General features: G+C 33.4%; 1 protein-coding gene across 7 annotated transcripts in view; it reads right to left on the reverse strand.

Annotated features, from left to right (window-relative positions):
• Positions 1–18524, reverse strand: part of 5-HT1 (serotonin receptor) — a 122546-nt gene that overhangs the window by 64677 nt on the left and 39345 nt on the right. The window contains exons 1-2 of one of the 7 annotated variants that reach the window (XM_011641003.3): positions 3203–3714; positions 3033–3081 (exon numbers count right to left, since the gene is read on the reverse strand). The exons of the other annotated variants lie outside the window; for them this stretch is intronic. The gene's annotated coding sequence lies outside the window, so the exon portion shown is untranslated. Of the gene's footprint in view, positions 1–3032; positions 3082–3202; positions 3715–18524 lie in introns of those variants that run through there. 7 annotated transcript variants of the gene reach the window in all.

An 18524-nucleotide genomic window follows, 5' to 3' on the forward strand; every position in this document is an offset into this window, starting at 1 on the left:
CATATAATCCGCTTTTCACTTTAATCCCTGCAATTCGCATCCCTGCAATCCCCTTGCGATGATCGAAGATTAACAAATTTTACCATTCCCTATATCTCCCGCGAAGAAAAAAGGAAAGGGAGACGAAAAGATAATTTAAGCCACGCGAGCTGTTTGATTAATCGTCCCTCTCCCCCGGAAATAAATTCCCCCGACGGTGGACTCTTTGATTTCCGTGCAGTAATTATAACTTGGCCACTTTCTTACGCGAATGAGCGGCAGCCCGAAGGTATCTCCGCAGCATTTCCGCGCGCAGACAGGCGCGCTGACCCGGAAGAGGGGCAAACTTGAATTACGTTCGCGCGGATGCTGAACTCCTTACGAATCCGCGGATAACGTTCCGGATACTTCATCTCTTCTCTCGAATACCGCCGGTGATCCGCTCAGCCGTGATGAGACGTTTTTGGGGCGAAGACGGCGAGGCGAGGGCGGCGGAGCATGATCCCCGATAAGTGATACGTTATCTCTCCTTAATATTTCCCGGATAAAACGTACGTCATAACTCTCTCTCTCTCTCTCTCTCTCTCTCTCTCTCTCTCTCTCTCTCTCTCTCTCTCTCACTCTCAGCTGCGGCTCGTTGCCGTAAGCAGGAAGCCCACCAGGAAATATCAGTTTAGCTTTATATTCCGATGAAGCGCCGCAACGAGTGAGCGCGGACATATTATAACTCGCGGTTTACGACGGCCGGATAAGCCGACTCGGGCAGATTTCGTTGCAGCACCCGGCAAGCGGCGACACTACATATACAAGCGTATACGGACGTGCTCACGTCCGTGAACGTGGTCGTGAAACGTGCACGCGTGGTCGCAGGACTCGGATGCACTCGGATGTGCCGAGTACGGAGTGAAGAAGCTAGATTTCCCCATCGCACACTCGGCGCTTTTTACAAACCGCGCGCACCTGCTTTAAGTTATATTGCGATAAACCGGAAAAATATGTACGTGTTTCGGAAGATGTATAGGGTGTAAGAGAATAGGAACAACGCCGGCGAGATAGCAGAGAGAATAATTCTAAGCGTGGCGCATACGTTAATATTTCACAAAATACAACCTTGCGGCTTAGAGCGAGGGTTGACGGTCATCGCTTAAGGTATATAAAACTTTGCTAATTTCTATTTTATCGCACCGATAAGCTAAGTTTTCTTCGTTCCAGTAAAATATTTCAAGATATAATTTCCTTTATAATAATCAAGGGTATTTCGTTGTAATTTTTCTTCTTTCCGATAGCTCTCCCCGATAAAACCGGTTATTTACCGTATTACGTTTGTATACATAGAAAATATGTATTATGCATTCGCAAAATAAATAATGTAGAATTAAAATCTGTAACATAATCTTTTGCATTTTAAATACGTGTGTATTACGACGGTTTTATTTTTTTTTAGAGATTATTATTCGCTCAGAGAGTCGAAAATGCGATTACATCGTAATCCGTCTTTTTTGTTTTCTGCGGGGATAATATTGTCCATACTGGCGTTTGTGCCAGTAGGGGTTGTAAATCACGTTGTGAGACAAGAAAATATGGATCAATAGACCGCGTGCAACATTGTGCGTGCAACATTGTGCGTGTACGTACGTACCGCTTCGCGAGTCTGCCGCAATATGCTGCGATATAATTTCCGCACGGTACCGTATAATAATGTAGATAACGTCACGCGCCGTACACAGCGCGATATAAAGATGTTGCAAGAAACGATGCTTCTCCTTCTTGCATGCACCCGTACACCGTAAACGTAAATTAACTTCTCACCTCGAGAACTATTAAATCATTAGGACGTCGGAGGAAAAGTAGTCGACAGACGAACAAAAAATGAATTATTTTTTAAATAAAAGTTAATGTACTCTTTATTCCGGAGTACGATTTCTTTTCATATTTATCTGACTTTCTCTCTCTCTCTCTCTCTCTCTCTCTCTCTCTCTAAATTCGTAAATTATACAAAAAAAGATTATCATAAAATACGACTGTTGCGGAACATATTATAACTTACAATAAGACACTTGAAATTCTCATGTTAAACAGTTTCGAGGAGTCTTTATTTGAACTAATATAAGTGATGAAAATGAGTTATCCATAAATAATGGATGAAAAGTTAGAAAAAAAACTGGCTTATTTGTTATAAAAATAAATATAATTAACAAATATTAGCATGCTTTTTATTTAACGAATTAATTGAAATGTTTTATCCGACAGTGAAATATTTTTCCTCTGTCTTTTGTTTGCATTTATGAAATGTGTATTGAAAATATTGTTTTCTTTTATACTGGCTTAATATTTAATCTTGCAAATACACAGTGAGATTAAATGTAAATCTTAAATGCCATTAACTATACTTGCAAAGAGAAAGATAAATTAACACAATCGTATTAATTTTTCTCTACTACTATTTTTCTTTATTGTGGTTTATGAATAATTTATTTCCATTTTTATAAATATATACAGTTCGTAAATATTTCATGATTTTTATCATTTGCGTTCCAAGATATGATCAACATGAGGAAATTCAAATAAAAATATCACATTCATAGAACTACTATATATTTTACTTATTAAGTTTTACTTTAGTTCTTTTCATATTTATCTGATTCTTTCTCTCTCTCTCTCTCTCTCTCTCTCTCTCTCTCTCTATGGCAAATTATATAAAAAAAGGATTATCATAAAAAATTAAATTAAATAAAAAATTTTTAATATATATCTTCATGATGTTCTTAACTGCATTTTCTGAAAATCCTACTTATGCTTAAATTAATCTGGATAAAATATTTTGTAAATTTATCTAAAATTTATTGTAATCCATCATTAAATGACTGTACTAATATGTTCTACACTCATTCATTCCAAGATAATGGATCGATAATATGAAATGCCATGTCTGTATATATTTTTAACTTAATGCACATTTATGTTTTATATATTTGATATTATTTTCATATATATATATATTTTGTTATTAATGTTATCTTAATAAGAATAAAATTAATACATATATCACTCACCGATACGAGCGCAATAGTGGAATTGTGTCTACGTTGAAACTACGCTGAACTACAAAAGTCAGAAACATTAAATTGTAGCAACATTCAAGGTAATTTATATTAAAAAAATAATTATTGTCAGTCCAAAAATTATATAAATGATTAATATAAGTAATAAACAATTTACTCACCCCATTGTTGTTCCGCCGTCCCCAGATACTTCCCAAGTCTCTTCCTTCTCTCAGATACGTTTGGCACTGGCATAATACAACACTCGCGGAAATACGGTTTATTACGATCATGCGTATTAATCACCAGAATAGGATAATCGCACGGCACTTTGTATGGCATTCCCGATGTTAATTGCACCACAAATGTTCCTATTATATGTCGCGACGGAAGAACGCGAAGAGAGGACAAAGGTTGTCGCATTATGGTTACAATCCATTCGATATTCATAAATGAGTTAAATCAGCACGACAAACACTGTACACTTCAAGATTATTTTATCGTGTTTTAATTGCTGATTATATAAAAGTTATACGTTTTCTAGAAATCATAACGATCGTTTCTCAACGGATAAAATGCCGTGATACGCGGAACGAGCCGTTCAACAACTCGCTCGGTCGAATGTAAACACACGAATGTTCTCGGCGGTTGTGTAAGCGCGCGCCGTAATAACATCGCACATCAGGGCCGTGCCGGTTGGTCTGTTATCATCTTGAATTATCTAGCGTTTTAAAAAAAAATAGTTTCACGCTCTTTGCAAATTTCAAATTTAATCTTGTAGCTTGGAGCAAGGGTTGACGGTCATTGCTTAAGGTATATAAAACTTTGCTAATTTCTATTTTATCGCACTGATAAGCTAAATAAGTTTTCTTTGTTTCAATAAAATATTTCAAGATAGATTTCAGTGAATAAATTATTATAGCTTGTTCTGTATGAAATCATTACCGAAATTAGTACCGTCTCTAAAACAGATTTATATCAGTACTGGAAATATATTCAAGATTTCTTTTTTAAATTATTTAAACAAATATTTTTATCTGTTTAATGAAATTTTTATTTGATAAATATTTTGTTAAATAATTTTTATTGTTTGTAATCAAGATTATTAATATTGCGATTTTTACTTTTGATATTTTTATATCAGGATGTTTGATTTTATTTATAATTGTGTAATTAATGTTAACTTAATATTTTAAAATAAAAGATACACATATAAACATACAAATATTTAATTTTCAATTATATTAATTTAAATAGATATATATACAACAATATAAAGAAACAAGCGAATTAGATCCGATATTTAACCTATTAATGATGCTCTAATTTGTTGTTAAATTATGTTGTACAATAAAAGATTGCGAGATATGTTTATAATTGATTCTCTATTAATCATTCCCTACGGGATACATCCCTATATAAAAGAACCGTATAAACAACTACAAACTAATTGAAGCGAGAGAAATTATAACTGCATTATCCATTTGTGGCACATGAAATAATTTCTTATCGTAGCATCAGATTTGTTAAAAAATCTTAACAAAAGTTTTAATAGAAATAGCTAGTTAAAACGAACACGGATGAAGCGAGACCGAAAAGAGTCGATTTTATTTAGTTTTCGAGATATAAAAAAAATGTTGGAAGATTATTTTGAATAGTTTGAATATATTCTCAAAAAGTATTAAAAACATTCAAGAGTTTCAAATACAAGCTATTTGATAGGCTATACAAAAAAAAAACATCTATAATTTGCAAAACCTGTGCAATTTAATATCTACATTGCACTTTACGCGGCTGGTATTCATTTCTCTCTGTATTTATTGTACCATTTTTACCTTGCATATAAATTTTGAAACAGAAGCGGTGGAGTGCGTAGAACATCGTTGAAAAGTATTATTCTCGCGAAATTCGTAGATATATTACGATAGAAGTGGAAAGATTGATAAAAGGGACAAAATGAATTATGCACGTTCCTGGAGCTCACGGTTGCATTTATATGCATTAAACCGCACTTTCGAGCGTGAACAGCATATGTAAAAGTATATTTTACACTGAACGTTTATGTTCTTCCGAATCGCTTCGAGTAATTTGCCGTTTAATGATGATACAACTTGTGAGAAATTGATGAAAAAGCTCTGAATTTAAAGTAATGCGAAATAATGTATGTGCATATATCTATATATCTCTGTGTGTGTGTGTGTGTGTGTGTGTGTGTGTGTGTGTGTGTGTGTGTGTGTGTGTGTGTGTGTGTGTGTGCGCGCGCGCGCGCGTGCGTGCGCGCGATGTACGAATATACGCATATAAAGATTTAATAAATATATTTTATTCAGTCAATAGAGAATATTAACATCGAATTTGACTCTTTTCGTGAATTTTTTATACTGTGACCTTACGTGATGCATCCTAGAAACATTTCTTTAGGTATCATTATTTTAATTTTAAATTTATTAATCATTTCTTTTTTGGTGAATATAGTACATTTCTTAATTTACGGTTGAAGAAAATTAAATATAATCAAAATGTATCAATGTGAATATTTTTTCCGTTAATTGAATAAATTATATTTATAAGATCTTTATATATTTGTTATTCAGTCCACACACATATTTTTCTCACATTTGCAACTTGTAAAATTCAATAATAATTAAAATGGTTTATTTTATCGAAAGTTAACACATATTGCTATAAAAATATATTTATAGAAAATATTTTTGTAATTTGTAATTAATCGAATTTTTAACGTCTATAATATGATATTAATGCATTTAATGCATTGAATGCAATATTGCAATATTTTCTTGTAATTATACTTTATTGCAATGTTTCCTTATAATTATATTTTATAGTGTTTTTTTAACAATAGTACGTTTTTGTTACTTCGATAGCGAATGGTGTCACATGATCTGTTTGGACTAAGATGATTATAATCAGTTTGATTATATTTAAATGATTAAATGCTTAATATTTAAAAAAATTAAAAAATTTAATTACATAACAACTATTTAAGAAAAAAAAATTAATAATTTAATAGTTTACATTTTTCTTTTTATTACATATTTTCAATGAAATCCGAATTCGTGATATATATTCAATGTAATCGATATCGTATTGATTTGAAGCCATTATAGTCGAACACGCTATTAGATTCGCTATAATTAAATGTATCAAATTAACAATTATTTATTGCAATAGATATTGTAGGATTAGTTAGGGTTAGTTTTATTTTTGCGTATTCCTTTGTATTGTAATTTGCGTAGTCTAGTTTAATTTTGTCGTCGGGGGATCGCGATGCGTGCGCCTGTGGTGAGGCTCGGGAGAGGGGTAGGAGGAAGGGGGGGCTCGATGCGAATTTGGCGTCTGGCGTAGAGAGTAGCAAGCGCGAGCGACGTGCGCGAGCGAGTAGTTCGCGGTTTTTTCATTTTATATTCTTAGTGAGACATTAAGCGCCTCGTTAGTTAATCAAAAACAACATCCCACAATATTTCGCGCGATTGTTCGCCTAAAATAGATATCGAAATAGAAGTTAAGTTAATGGAAGTTATAAATTCTTATTTCTGGACATTCTTTCAAACAAATCTCACTTTAAACTTAAAAAAATATCATTGAATTTTTAATAACAATTTCTATTGGCCATTTTATACCCGATAGAATGAATATTGGATGGATATATATAATAAAATAACGAAAAATCACGAGCGTAATATCGCGATGCATTATGATAAATTCATTTAATAATAAATTTATTATCATTTAAGAAAAACGGAAAATGCGACAAATATTTCATAGCATGTGCGTTAAAATCTTTCGTAGCGGCGTACGGCTCCGGTGGCACACGCCCGAGAGTTGTTTTTCCGACGTACAACGTATTGTTTATTTATGCAAGGTCGCTTGCAGCGAAACTTGGGCAGCATAAACGACTAAGCGTCCCGCCGTATTATTACACCTCTGAACGCTCGCGACAAGTACCAGACGAGAACGCGATCATTTCCCACGAACAATGGATATTGGACGCGTAATTAATTAACTTCCACGATTAACGACACTCATAAGCGATGGCTATTTATCAGAGCAAATATTTCGCGCGATTTATTCGCTTTAAAGTAGAGATCAAAGCACGAAGCTATTAAATCATCATTTCGTTTTGTTACGTGGTTTTGATAGGCGATTGTCATGGAATTTAAACATATCTTGTATCGATCTCTCTTCACCGTTTCATAAATATATTTACCTACCATTTTGTGTATCCAAAATTTTACATTGTCACAAATTATAGCCGGTATGATTATATGCATGGCGAGTATATTCGATATATTCGATATTAGATTGACTTCGATCTCAAATTGAATTTTAACTAGTTTTAATTTCGGGAGTGCTCTGTACAAAATGCCGTGCGATCGTTGTATTCCTTAACGTATTCAATGATTAGTTTGCACGCAATCGTAATTAACTGTTTTCGCGAGTGTGTGTTATGCGACTGCAATCAAGGAATCTGAGAGGAGGAAGAGGTCTGGTAGGCATCGGGCATCGGCGGAGCAACCTTGGGGTGAGTAATTAATTCAATTTCTATGTTATTTGCGTGTATATTAGACATGTCTTTCAATTCTCGTTTACTTGGTTCATTTATTCGAGAGTTTAAAAAGATATGAGAAAGAATGTTTTAAATATTAAATGTTATATAAGAATTTATACTTACAATAATATTTATATATGTTTATATGAATATTTATATTTTCGAAAGTCGTATAATTATTCCATTAAATATTTTCTTGATGTACGAGTATAATGTTCAACATAAAGTAATGATTTTGTTTGATTATTATTTTGTTTGAAATATTAACTATTTTGAGAGCTATTGTAATTTAAACCTTATATTTATTTATATAGATCAACATAGTATCATATAGTTTATTGGATCATATCGGTAAAATGAGTAATTACCATTTTAAACTGAGATAACAATGTGAAAATTATACGAAATTCAATACATTCAGATTTATATAAGTATCAAATAAACCTAAATAATCAGAAAGTAACAATATCTAATCAGAAATACTGATCATTAGTCAGTATTTAGCCAGTTTCTAATCAGTTTTTAAACAATTATTAACTAATTTTTATATAGTCAATTCCTATATTTAAAAGAAAATAAAATTTGGATATTTGCACGAAAATGATTTAAAGACTTCTATTTTATAGATAAAAAGTATTAATTTAAAGAGAAAAATTATCTTTCAAGATTAAGTCCATTTTATTTATTAAATATTAAATTAATAAAATTTATTATTAAAGCAAATAGTTAAATATTTGCTTCAAAATATCAAAAATTTGAAGTGTTTGCGTTCAAATGTGGGCGACACATCTTGTCGAAGACGTTATATATCCAATTAAGACGCTTTTTAATTATGAATTAACGGTCAAAAACTGAGAAAGAAACTGTCCATCTGGATTAACTATTCTTAAATTAAAAAAATATATTTTTAAGTAAATATAATTTTAATTAAAGTTAAAATTTTAATCAAAGTTTGAAAATATTTATATTCTAGTAATTTATTTACTCATTTCGAAGAACAACATTATATATTCAAAGAAGTCATTATTTTATTTTAAATGATTTATTTTTTCTTTAAAATTTTCTTGAAATTTTCAATTATTTATTTTAGTATAATTGCATTGATTTGCTTTTTCCAATCATAGATCAGATCTTTAATGTACATTTAAAAATACATTTATTTAATTTACTTAAATTTTACTTAAAAATACATTTATTTAATTTATTATATTTGAATAGGTAATTTAATAGATAAATTAAAAATTATTATATTAATATTATATTAAAAATAAATTATTTTTATGAAAATACTGTTTAAATTAAAAATATGTAGATATAATAATAAGAAATTGAATTTTATATAAACATTTCTTATATTTGAATATTTATAAATATAAAATAATTTATAAACTTAGAAAATATTTCTTTAAATAATAAATAATAAATAATAAAAAGTAATATATTTAAATAAATATATTTACTAAATATCAGTACATTTTTTTTATATAATCAATTATTAATCAATTTTTGAACAGTTTTTAATCATCTTTAATTAAGTTTTTCCATAAATTTTCTCAAAGAAAAAGTTATATATAAATGTTATTTGTACTGAGAAAAAAGAGAAAAAGTGACTGCATTCAGCAGAGAAAGCAACTTTGCAACTATTGTAAGAATCTTTAATATGATTGATTTTTGCCTTTAATTTCTCACTGGTTCTAAATGTATAAACTTATCATATGAAAGATTCTTACAACAGTTGCAAAACTGCTTTTTCTGCTGAACGCAGCTCTTCTTTGGTGTCAGCCGTGCTCACATTAAATTGCTAAACAACGCCTATGATGGCTATCCCAAGTACATGCAATTTTATTCTGTGAATTTATCTATAGTTTTACAGAATGAGGGGGGGGGGTAACCTCACCGGTAAGGTCTTTCCAACGTACATCTCGGTCCCTGCAAGGCTCGGATAACTCGCGTAAAACTTTCTCGAAACAGAGGAATTTCAACTTCGCACAATTCAGGCTCACCGGTCGCATACAAAAGAACAAGGATTCCCGGTCGATATGAGATCAATGGCTCGACCATCCCTCCTTCAAAAAGGGTGCGCGTCACAACTGCGCAATATCGCGGCCAACTTCGGCAGATCTCGTGAATTTGATCTGTGTGTGCAATGCCGTAATTAGCGGGATTCGTCAAGTCGCGAGTAGCGATTTTCGCGCAATCTCATGACGTCTTCTGGCAGCTTCCGGAAATATGTGTTTTTCCAGCGCCGGGCTTGGCATTTGTCTCGGCGAATTATTTTGTCACTTGTCGATGGACTCTCCGTTTTTGGCCTTCTCTAAATTGGCGCCTCGCTACCTTCTTTCGCAAATGCTGAAATCAGACGTGACATTTTTTATTTTACGACGTCCTGGTGTGTGTATGCTCCTGGTTATTTGAATTTGTGTTGGTATAACCACGATTCTTCTCGCTCCTCCTCCCGACAGTCGAATTCCATTGTGAACGTCGATATGGTTTCACGCGCAAAATAATACAAAATCAGAATTAACTCTCGATAAATTTTGTAAACTCTCCCTAAAATTTCGGAAAGGCTTCTTCGTGCAAAGGCTCATTCAAAATTGCGAATCTGCATCTCGTGATGGCGGAGGAACGCTGCCACAGTGCAGTACTACAATGTCGCAAAGCATAATATATCTAACATTATTTATATAATTTTAGCATTAAAAATGCATTAGAATTAAACTTTTTAATTATTTATTTAAATAAATAATGAAAGACAAGAAGAAAAGAAACGTGAAGTAAAATTATAGCAAGTAAAATATGAATATTTAAATATTTAAATTGAATATTTTTAAATTACGATATTTTTATTTAAATTTTCTCGTGATATTTATATCTTATAGACATAAAAAAAATATATATAAATTGTCGCGTTCGCGGCGTTAATTCCCGTGATCGCGATACTCGGCGGAGCGCTCTCGGAAAGGAAGAACACTGTTTTAAGAAAGACTCGCTCTTTATTAAACCAACGGTACAGAAACGCGTCCGGCCACCGCAGAATCCGGCCGTCAAATCTATAAAACAGTCGGAGAACGACGCGTTGCCAAGGGCCGATCCTCTATTCGAACTCTTATCGATTGATATTGATTATTTCTTAGCAGCGCCGAACGGAATACCGCACGGCCGCAACAATATATTTAAAATAAAAATAAATTAATATCCATTAAGCATAACAAGAAATATAATGAATAATTAGTCTTATTCTGTTACTCTGTTTTTTCTTCTTCTTTTTAAAAATTTTGGTTACAGAATTTTGTGGTTTATGTTATATTTATTAAAAATTATATGTTACATGAACATGCAAATTATATAATACACAGACAGTTTTAAACATGTATAAATGTAATAGAATGGAAGAATGAAAAATATTTTATAATTATAAAGCATTTATTAATTAATTTATTTAATGAAAGAGAATTTTATATATATATATATTTTTTTTTCTTCTTTTAATATAGTAATGTTATCCTACTTTATTCGTCTATCCATTTATTTATTGATAACATTACTTCGTATCGCTTGAAGCTAAATGACGTGCGACTCAATAAATATTTGATCGTGAAACCGAAGAATTTTTTATATAGATTATCAGAATTAATTAATCACATGCCAGTTATGTTAAAATATTTAATATTGGAATAATAAATGTTCTATATTATACTATAATAAAAATAATAAATGTTCTATATTATACTATAATAAAAATTATTTTGATATTAAAAGTAATAATTATGAATTTGTTTAATGAAATATGTATTAAAAAGGAACATGAAAATATTTTGCCATCGCATGACAAATTATATAATAATTATAAATATTAGCTCAAACACCATATGCGCAAGAATACTTAAGCATATTATCTCTTACTACAAAGCCGTGTAAGTCATGTTTGAATTCTGGTATCATGGGATTGTAGATAGAAAAAGGTAACTAATTTGAAAATATGATACAAGAAAATGTACCTACGGTATATTTTATTGTGTCGTATATAACAATACGGCATAATATAATGCATATTTAAGTTTAATAAACGACAATATGTAACGGTTAGGTTACTCTATTTTCTTGTTGTGTGTGTTTATGCTGCATCCCAATTTTATGTTTGAAACTGCGCTATGAAAAGAATAAAAAAGAATAAAAATATGAATAAAATAGTTTTAGGAATCAACAAACACGTAAAATAATCTAGTATTGTTTAACTTACGCTGCAGTGCAATCCGCACAAAAAAATCGTAACAATTTGATTTGCAAAATTTATTTTGATCGCATTTTATGTAGATTTTTACTTCTTTAATTATCAAAACGGATTATGTTTTCATCAATATTAATAAAGTGTAATGCTTAGTTTCCCGAGAAATATGAAAGTGTTACTTTGGAAGACCTACGTCAGTATTAGTAACTTTGCACTAAATATTTAGCTATTCAAGGAATAGGGCAGCACAGGAGAAATATTTAAGATATTTAACGATATAGTCGACTTAGAATGCTATTAGCTAAGATAATTAACGATTGAGAGGTGGGCGAGAGAAGACGGGATACGTCGAGGGTTAGATGAGAGCTAAATAGGCGAGAGGAAGTTGAGAGACGAGGAGAAACGAGGTTAATCGAACATTCGGTATTGAGGAATTAAGTTGGATAATAGGATTGATACCGAGTTGCTCCAATTTTAATAAAATGAATCTCTCTAATCATGCGTATCGCTAACTTACAAAAGAATTCAATTAATGCTCTCAGTTGCGCATGATTGCATTTCATGTATGAGCGATGCACATCTTACAAAATATTTAAATTTAGTTACAATTAAATTATTTGCGAATAAAATGTAAGCGTTGATAAACAGATAAATCGAGAAGTACCATACGCATTTCGTATTGAGACGTTAGACGATGCAGAAAGAAGAGAATTGAGAAAAAAGGTTCGAAGTTCCTCGAAGAAGCAACAATACCTCGCTGTCATCCCGGCGCGGTTTTGTTACCGTGATTGATGCATGAGATCGTCTCGCCTCGCGAAAACGGCAAGAAACGACGAGAGAGAGAGAGAGAGAGAGGTGAGAGAAGGCGCGGCGGCCATCGCGGCGCGTCTTTTACAATTTCGCTTTTAGAATAAGTCTCTTTAAAAGCACCGAGAGCCGCTTTGAAAGCATCGACTCGCGTCTTTTTCTCTCGAAATAATATTCAGGCGACGTTTCGAGAAGAAAAACGATGGACATTATCACGTTTAGTAGATACGTACCTTGCGTTCGCGCGTACAACGCTATAGTTAGAAAAGTAAAAGGCCGGCGCCGTGGGGACATTAGCCGGGTACATTTTGCGCGATATCATAAATCTTAGGGTCGTTATTGCTTTCTTCCCATAATTCCGCTATCGCCGTCGCGAACTTCGCAATCGGCTTAGCGGGAAAGGGCGCCGCGTATCGCCGTCACCGACGCCATTTCCATAAATATCCGATCGATCGTAATTATTAATACTTACCGGAAAATGATTTCCATCGTGCTCGTGCACGGCCCATTATTCCGCGCGTGATACGATCCGCTTGAGGTGATCGACGATTCCCCGTCTTCTCGATCCTTCTTTTTCACGGGGTACACGGGGCGCGAGAAATTCGTTTCGCGTTTCCTTCCGAAACTTGCCGATCGCTATCTTTCTGGCACGAAATCAATTTGTCGCCGGTGAATCGATCTGCATCGCATCACCGGCACGATATAGAAGTTTGCTCGTTAAACACTGAACAAATTGCCTCGCGCGATTTCGTTGACGATGATACGACACGCACGATGTGTTCGACATTCAAATTTTTAATTGACGAATTTTGCAAATTTTTCATCGAAAGTTCATCAGTTCGAAGTAATTCGTGTTCGAATAATTCAATTCAATACGTTTCGGTCCAACTAACTGTAATTTTTTAATATCGCTGACATTTTCGAGTTCTGTTACATTGCCGGAGCATTGATAATTTATCACATGAAAGGAAAATCGCTTCTCACAGTAATCCTTTTTATTATTATTGACATATAAAATTGTATTTTTCATTTTATTCGATATCTGCTTTTTCTTTGTTTTTATTGGAATTCAGATGAAAGATTGTTATTTTGCCAATTTTGTTCCGCTGTCTGATTTTTCCGTATCGGCGAGATTAAATATGAAAAGATAATATCCAGCTGAAATTGCGGCTTGTTCAGGATGATGGGAAACATTGCTCGTTAGAATGTCTTATTTTTTTGGAAATAAAGCTGCTCGATAACGCGATCTCCATCGGTATTCAGTAACAACACCCATTCGCTGCATTTTCGATTTTCACCTATACCGCATCGCTACTGCATTTTCGTAGTTCGCTCTCTCACGAGTGTTTCGCGGGAATTCAATTATTCCTCAGGAATGGCCCGGCCTGTATTTTCGGCAGAACAAATATGTGCATTACCGCGGCACAGTGTGCTTGTCACTTGCACGGAATTACATTAATTTACCCCTCTGCAGGACGCAGGCCGCCGGAATTTGCGGCCCAAAAGGCCGACGCTGGTAGTTAACTCATAGTTACTCCTCCGTGTTACGCTTTTAAATTTTGCGAGAAGAAATCAGACGTTTCGCAATTTTAATTTTTATTTTTACGTCACAGAAGGATATAATCAGAAATTTTATCTGTCAGATCAGAATGCAGCTCATTGTTTACAATATATAGCAGTCTTTTAATGAGACATCTAATGATTTATGTAAAAATAAAAATTTCAATCTACGTAACGAATTTAATCGTAACTGTAATATTGTCACAGCAACGATAAGGCAACGCGGGAAAAGAAACTATACGATTTGACGAATTTTAGAAATTTTCACTCGCAAACCGTTGCACTAATTAAATCACTAATGCGTAGCATTGTAACCGTTGGGTGCACGCATTAGGAAATAATTCATTTATGATCGTGCAGGATTGGAACTGCTTGGGGGTGCGCTCGTGATTAACTCGTCGTTAATGCGCAATTGACCTACAATCAAAAGCAGAACTGTGACATCTGTAACATATAAGAGGTCAGCTGCAATCGACTTAGTTAATGGTGACACAAATGCGAGGATTTATGCGGGCTAAGCAATGTCGCGTGGAATCCCATCGTTTGCCTTTACCTTATCCGGCAAATGATGCGAATATTCGTTGATGAATACTATAATTATAGCGCAGTCTTTGCTCATTTCCATTTTCATTGACTAAGCGTGGAGTGGTACCGAGAATCACTTTTGCATATGACGGTACGTTTACGAAATGCATCGCAGTAATATTACATTTCTATTAAATAAAACAAGAACTTTGTTTTTTTTATAAAACTAAATCCTAGAATCAGAGTGCAATATTTATTTTATGAAGATTGAATGTGCTTCCAAAGGATATGCTGCTATTATTGATTTTTCTTCCCTTATACTTGGCGATATATAGTATCATCAGTAATATTTGAACAAAGTCGCTTCTGCTGTCTCGTAAAACTCCAATTTTGCATCGTAAAAAAAAAACACGAAGCCGCATTCCAATCAAGGCTTTAAGGCCCAATAAAATATACGAAGTATTGTTTTAGCGCGAACGCCACGTAACACGCATCACGTCGCTTTTCTTTTATGCTTCAGACAATCCTCGTGAACGAACCGAGGCCGATTTTCCTTTCAGTTTTTAAGCACCCGAGACATAAATGTCACTACTCGTTGCAAGTGATGCGATGCGACCATCGAGACGACGTTCGTCGTAAGATCGCAGATCGCAGCGCAGCCGAATGGCCGATATATTTCCTCGGATTTTCTCGTCGTGAAGGATCGTGTCTTCTGTTCCGTTCGTAAGCTCGCCTCTCAAAAATCGCCGTATTACGGCTTAGGATTAGGATTAGTCGATTTAACTCACAACGTTGCCAGAAATTTACGAGAAACACTCGCCCTTCATTTTCGTGGTCCGCCGCTCGTTGATTCGTCGATTCAATCTTCTCCTACGACGCGTAGACTTTCGGCAGCGATTAATTCTCCTTGCTCGAAATTAAGGTTTCGCTGTTATGTCTTGGATGTAGGCATCCATAATTCAAAGCAAACTTGGAATAATTAAGAAGAGTTTTAACACGCTTACGAAAAGTACCGCAGCAAGTTTGCCCACGCGATTCTCTCTTACGCGTCCTAAGGTGATTTCTAGGTTCGCAATGTCGCTTTAAGACTGCGTTCTTCTCGCGTAAGAGCACACATTATATCCTAATTTATTCAAAGTTTTAAGTACTTTGCATAGTGCATACGTCTTTACAATATTAATATGTGATACATGCATCTTATTATATACTATTATATAAATGTATATTTCTCTATATTTCTTTTATTTTTTTAATCAGCCCTTAACGAAAGACAAACATGTTTTACAAAAATTGTTTTAAGTAAATTAGTTTAATAATGTTTTAAGTAAATTAAAAGTAAAAAAGTAAGTTAAAAGTAAATTAATTAAATTACAATTTTTATAACATCATATAACTGCAGTCCACATTTAATGTAAAACATGATTGTTTACCAAAAAGATATCGCGTTAATAAAAATTTACATATATAATACTTAAGGAAGACAAATTGAAATGTTTTAATGATAAATATGATAAAAAATATCTATATATATATATATATATAAAAAGTCACAAATTTTATATAGTTTATTTTAATTAAATTATATTTTTAATTTTCGTAAAAGGACAATTAAAAAAATTTATGTTTAATCTATATTTTCTGTTAACATTTCATTGAATGAAACTCTGGCTTGCGCAATACAAGTAATATACTAGCAATATTTCTCAACAGATTCATATTTCTCGACGTGATATAAAATTGCGACAGAAATCCGCAATCATAAAGTACGTAAAGCTATAATCATAAAACTATCATAAAACAATATAATAGCATCGAAATCAGAAAAGTAAGTGACAATGCTCTCGATTGTCGATTTATGTGAACAGTGATTCACTGTTGCGATGCTAAAATCGATAGCGTAATAGGATGCGAATTACATGGTGTTTTCGAAATACAATCTTTAAAGAGTAACGCGCAAAAATCATTTTTATTTATATGCTAGAAGTATATCTTGCAAACATACAATTGTAACAAACATTCAATCCAAATCAAAGAGAGATTATAAATAAAATAAAAATTATATGAAATGTCGAATATTCTACTAATTCGGGGGTCAGCCCTTTTAGAAATATACAAAAAAATTTGAACATATATAACAATCATTTGCAATTTATATGAAGTATGCTTCCTTCTTCTTCATTTCCGTAATTTGACCAGGTATTTCAGAAGCACTCTATATGCGGGTATAACTGCACACGCATTGGGAATACACGTCTCACTATTCCAAGGGAAACATACAATGGGCGCAACGGTACGTGCTATTAGATCACGGAATAATCATCGTCCTGGTCGGAGGACAGTGCCAGGTGAATCCATCGTGGTTGAATCATGGTGTTCAATCGGATTGTTCATAATGCAGGCACGAGGACCGAACTCACGGAACACCATCCTCGGCGCTTAGAAGCCAGAAAATATTATCTTTCTCTCTCTCCGAACCTCTCGTCGGTCCCTCGTCTTTGTAGGATCTTCTTTTATGTTTTCTAAAACTGAAATGAAGACGGCGAGGAAGATTGTCCGCTGGAAGGAGGGTAAAAAATAATAATAATAATATCCTTGTGCGTTGAGGCGGATGTTCGTGCTTCTAAACTTGCTATTTTCACGAGATTCGAGATTAAAATCCTGTTTTATCCCTCCCCTGGCAACGTCTAAACTAGGGTAAGTCACGTGGTATAGATGAAGTTGTAATCATATCATCATAGTGCAGATTGATCTGCGTTGGATGTAACAGGCTTCGCTTTAAGCTCGTATAAACGTAAACTCGTATAAACGTGCTTTTCGTAACAGGATATAGACGATGGAATAGATAAAAAGATTTGAATTTATTATATCTAGAAAAGTTGCTGGTTAACGATGTTAAACATATTAATTCTTTTTATTATGGAAATTACAAAAATTTAAAAAGGTTATTAAAAAATAATATATAAAATAAATAAAGTGAAGTAAATTTTCTTAAACTTATATAAAAATAATTTTATTAAACACACATACATCTTCATGCGCGCGCGCATGCGCATGTGTATATATGTGCATTTGTGTACAACAGTAAAAGAGATGTAGCATGATGAAGCGTACATAATATATGTATATATCTGGAAAGAAACATGTATGTTGTATTTTTATAAAGTTGTTGGAGAAAGCATTTTGGATGGAAACCATTGGAAGAAAATAGAGTTGTAATCAGAAAAGAAAATTTACTTTGATGTCTTCCGATATTTGATGCCGCAGTCAAGGAGGATGATTTTTCATAAATAGAAGCCATGTTTTTCTATCATAATGGAAAGCTTCTAGAAAAGACGTAAACCCTGAAGTATCGAGAAAAATGCACGATTGAAGACCGACGAGTTTTACCTCATGAAAAGATCTTCATGAGGAGGTAAGGACTATGGATAAAAAATCAAGAAAGATTGACATTTAGCTTGCATATGAAAAGCATATTTCGACATGCCCGCTTTATACGTATAGAGTACGCGAGGAGAATAATATTTAACCTTTGCGGAGTTTCATAAGATCGTAAACGCTACGTGAGCTCCTCTCAAATTTGAATTCCATAAAATATTTCGTCGACAAAGTGGACGAGAGAGAGAGAGAGAGAGAGAGAGAGAGAGAGAGAGAGAGAGAGAGAGGGGGGGGGGGGAGAAAGAGAGGGGAGAGAGGGAGAGAGAGAGAGAGAGCGCCGTACAGTTCCACCCCACAGATTTTCATATTTTATTCCCTTCGGATTAATACGAGACTTATTCGCTGAAAATGGTTGGATATGTAATTTATAACAATGCGA

Source organism: Pogonomyrmex barbatus, unplaced genomic scaffold (genome assembly GCF_055798465.1).
Source record: "Pogonomyrmex barbatus isolate J1 unplaced genomic scaffold, ASM5579846v1 scaffold2, whole genome shotgun sequence".
NCBI lineage: Eukaryota > Metazoa > Arthropoda > Insecta > Hymenoptera > Formicidae > Pogonomyrmex > Pogonomyrmex barbatus.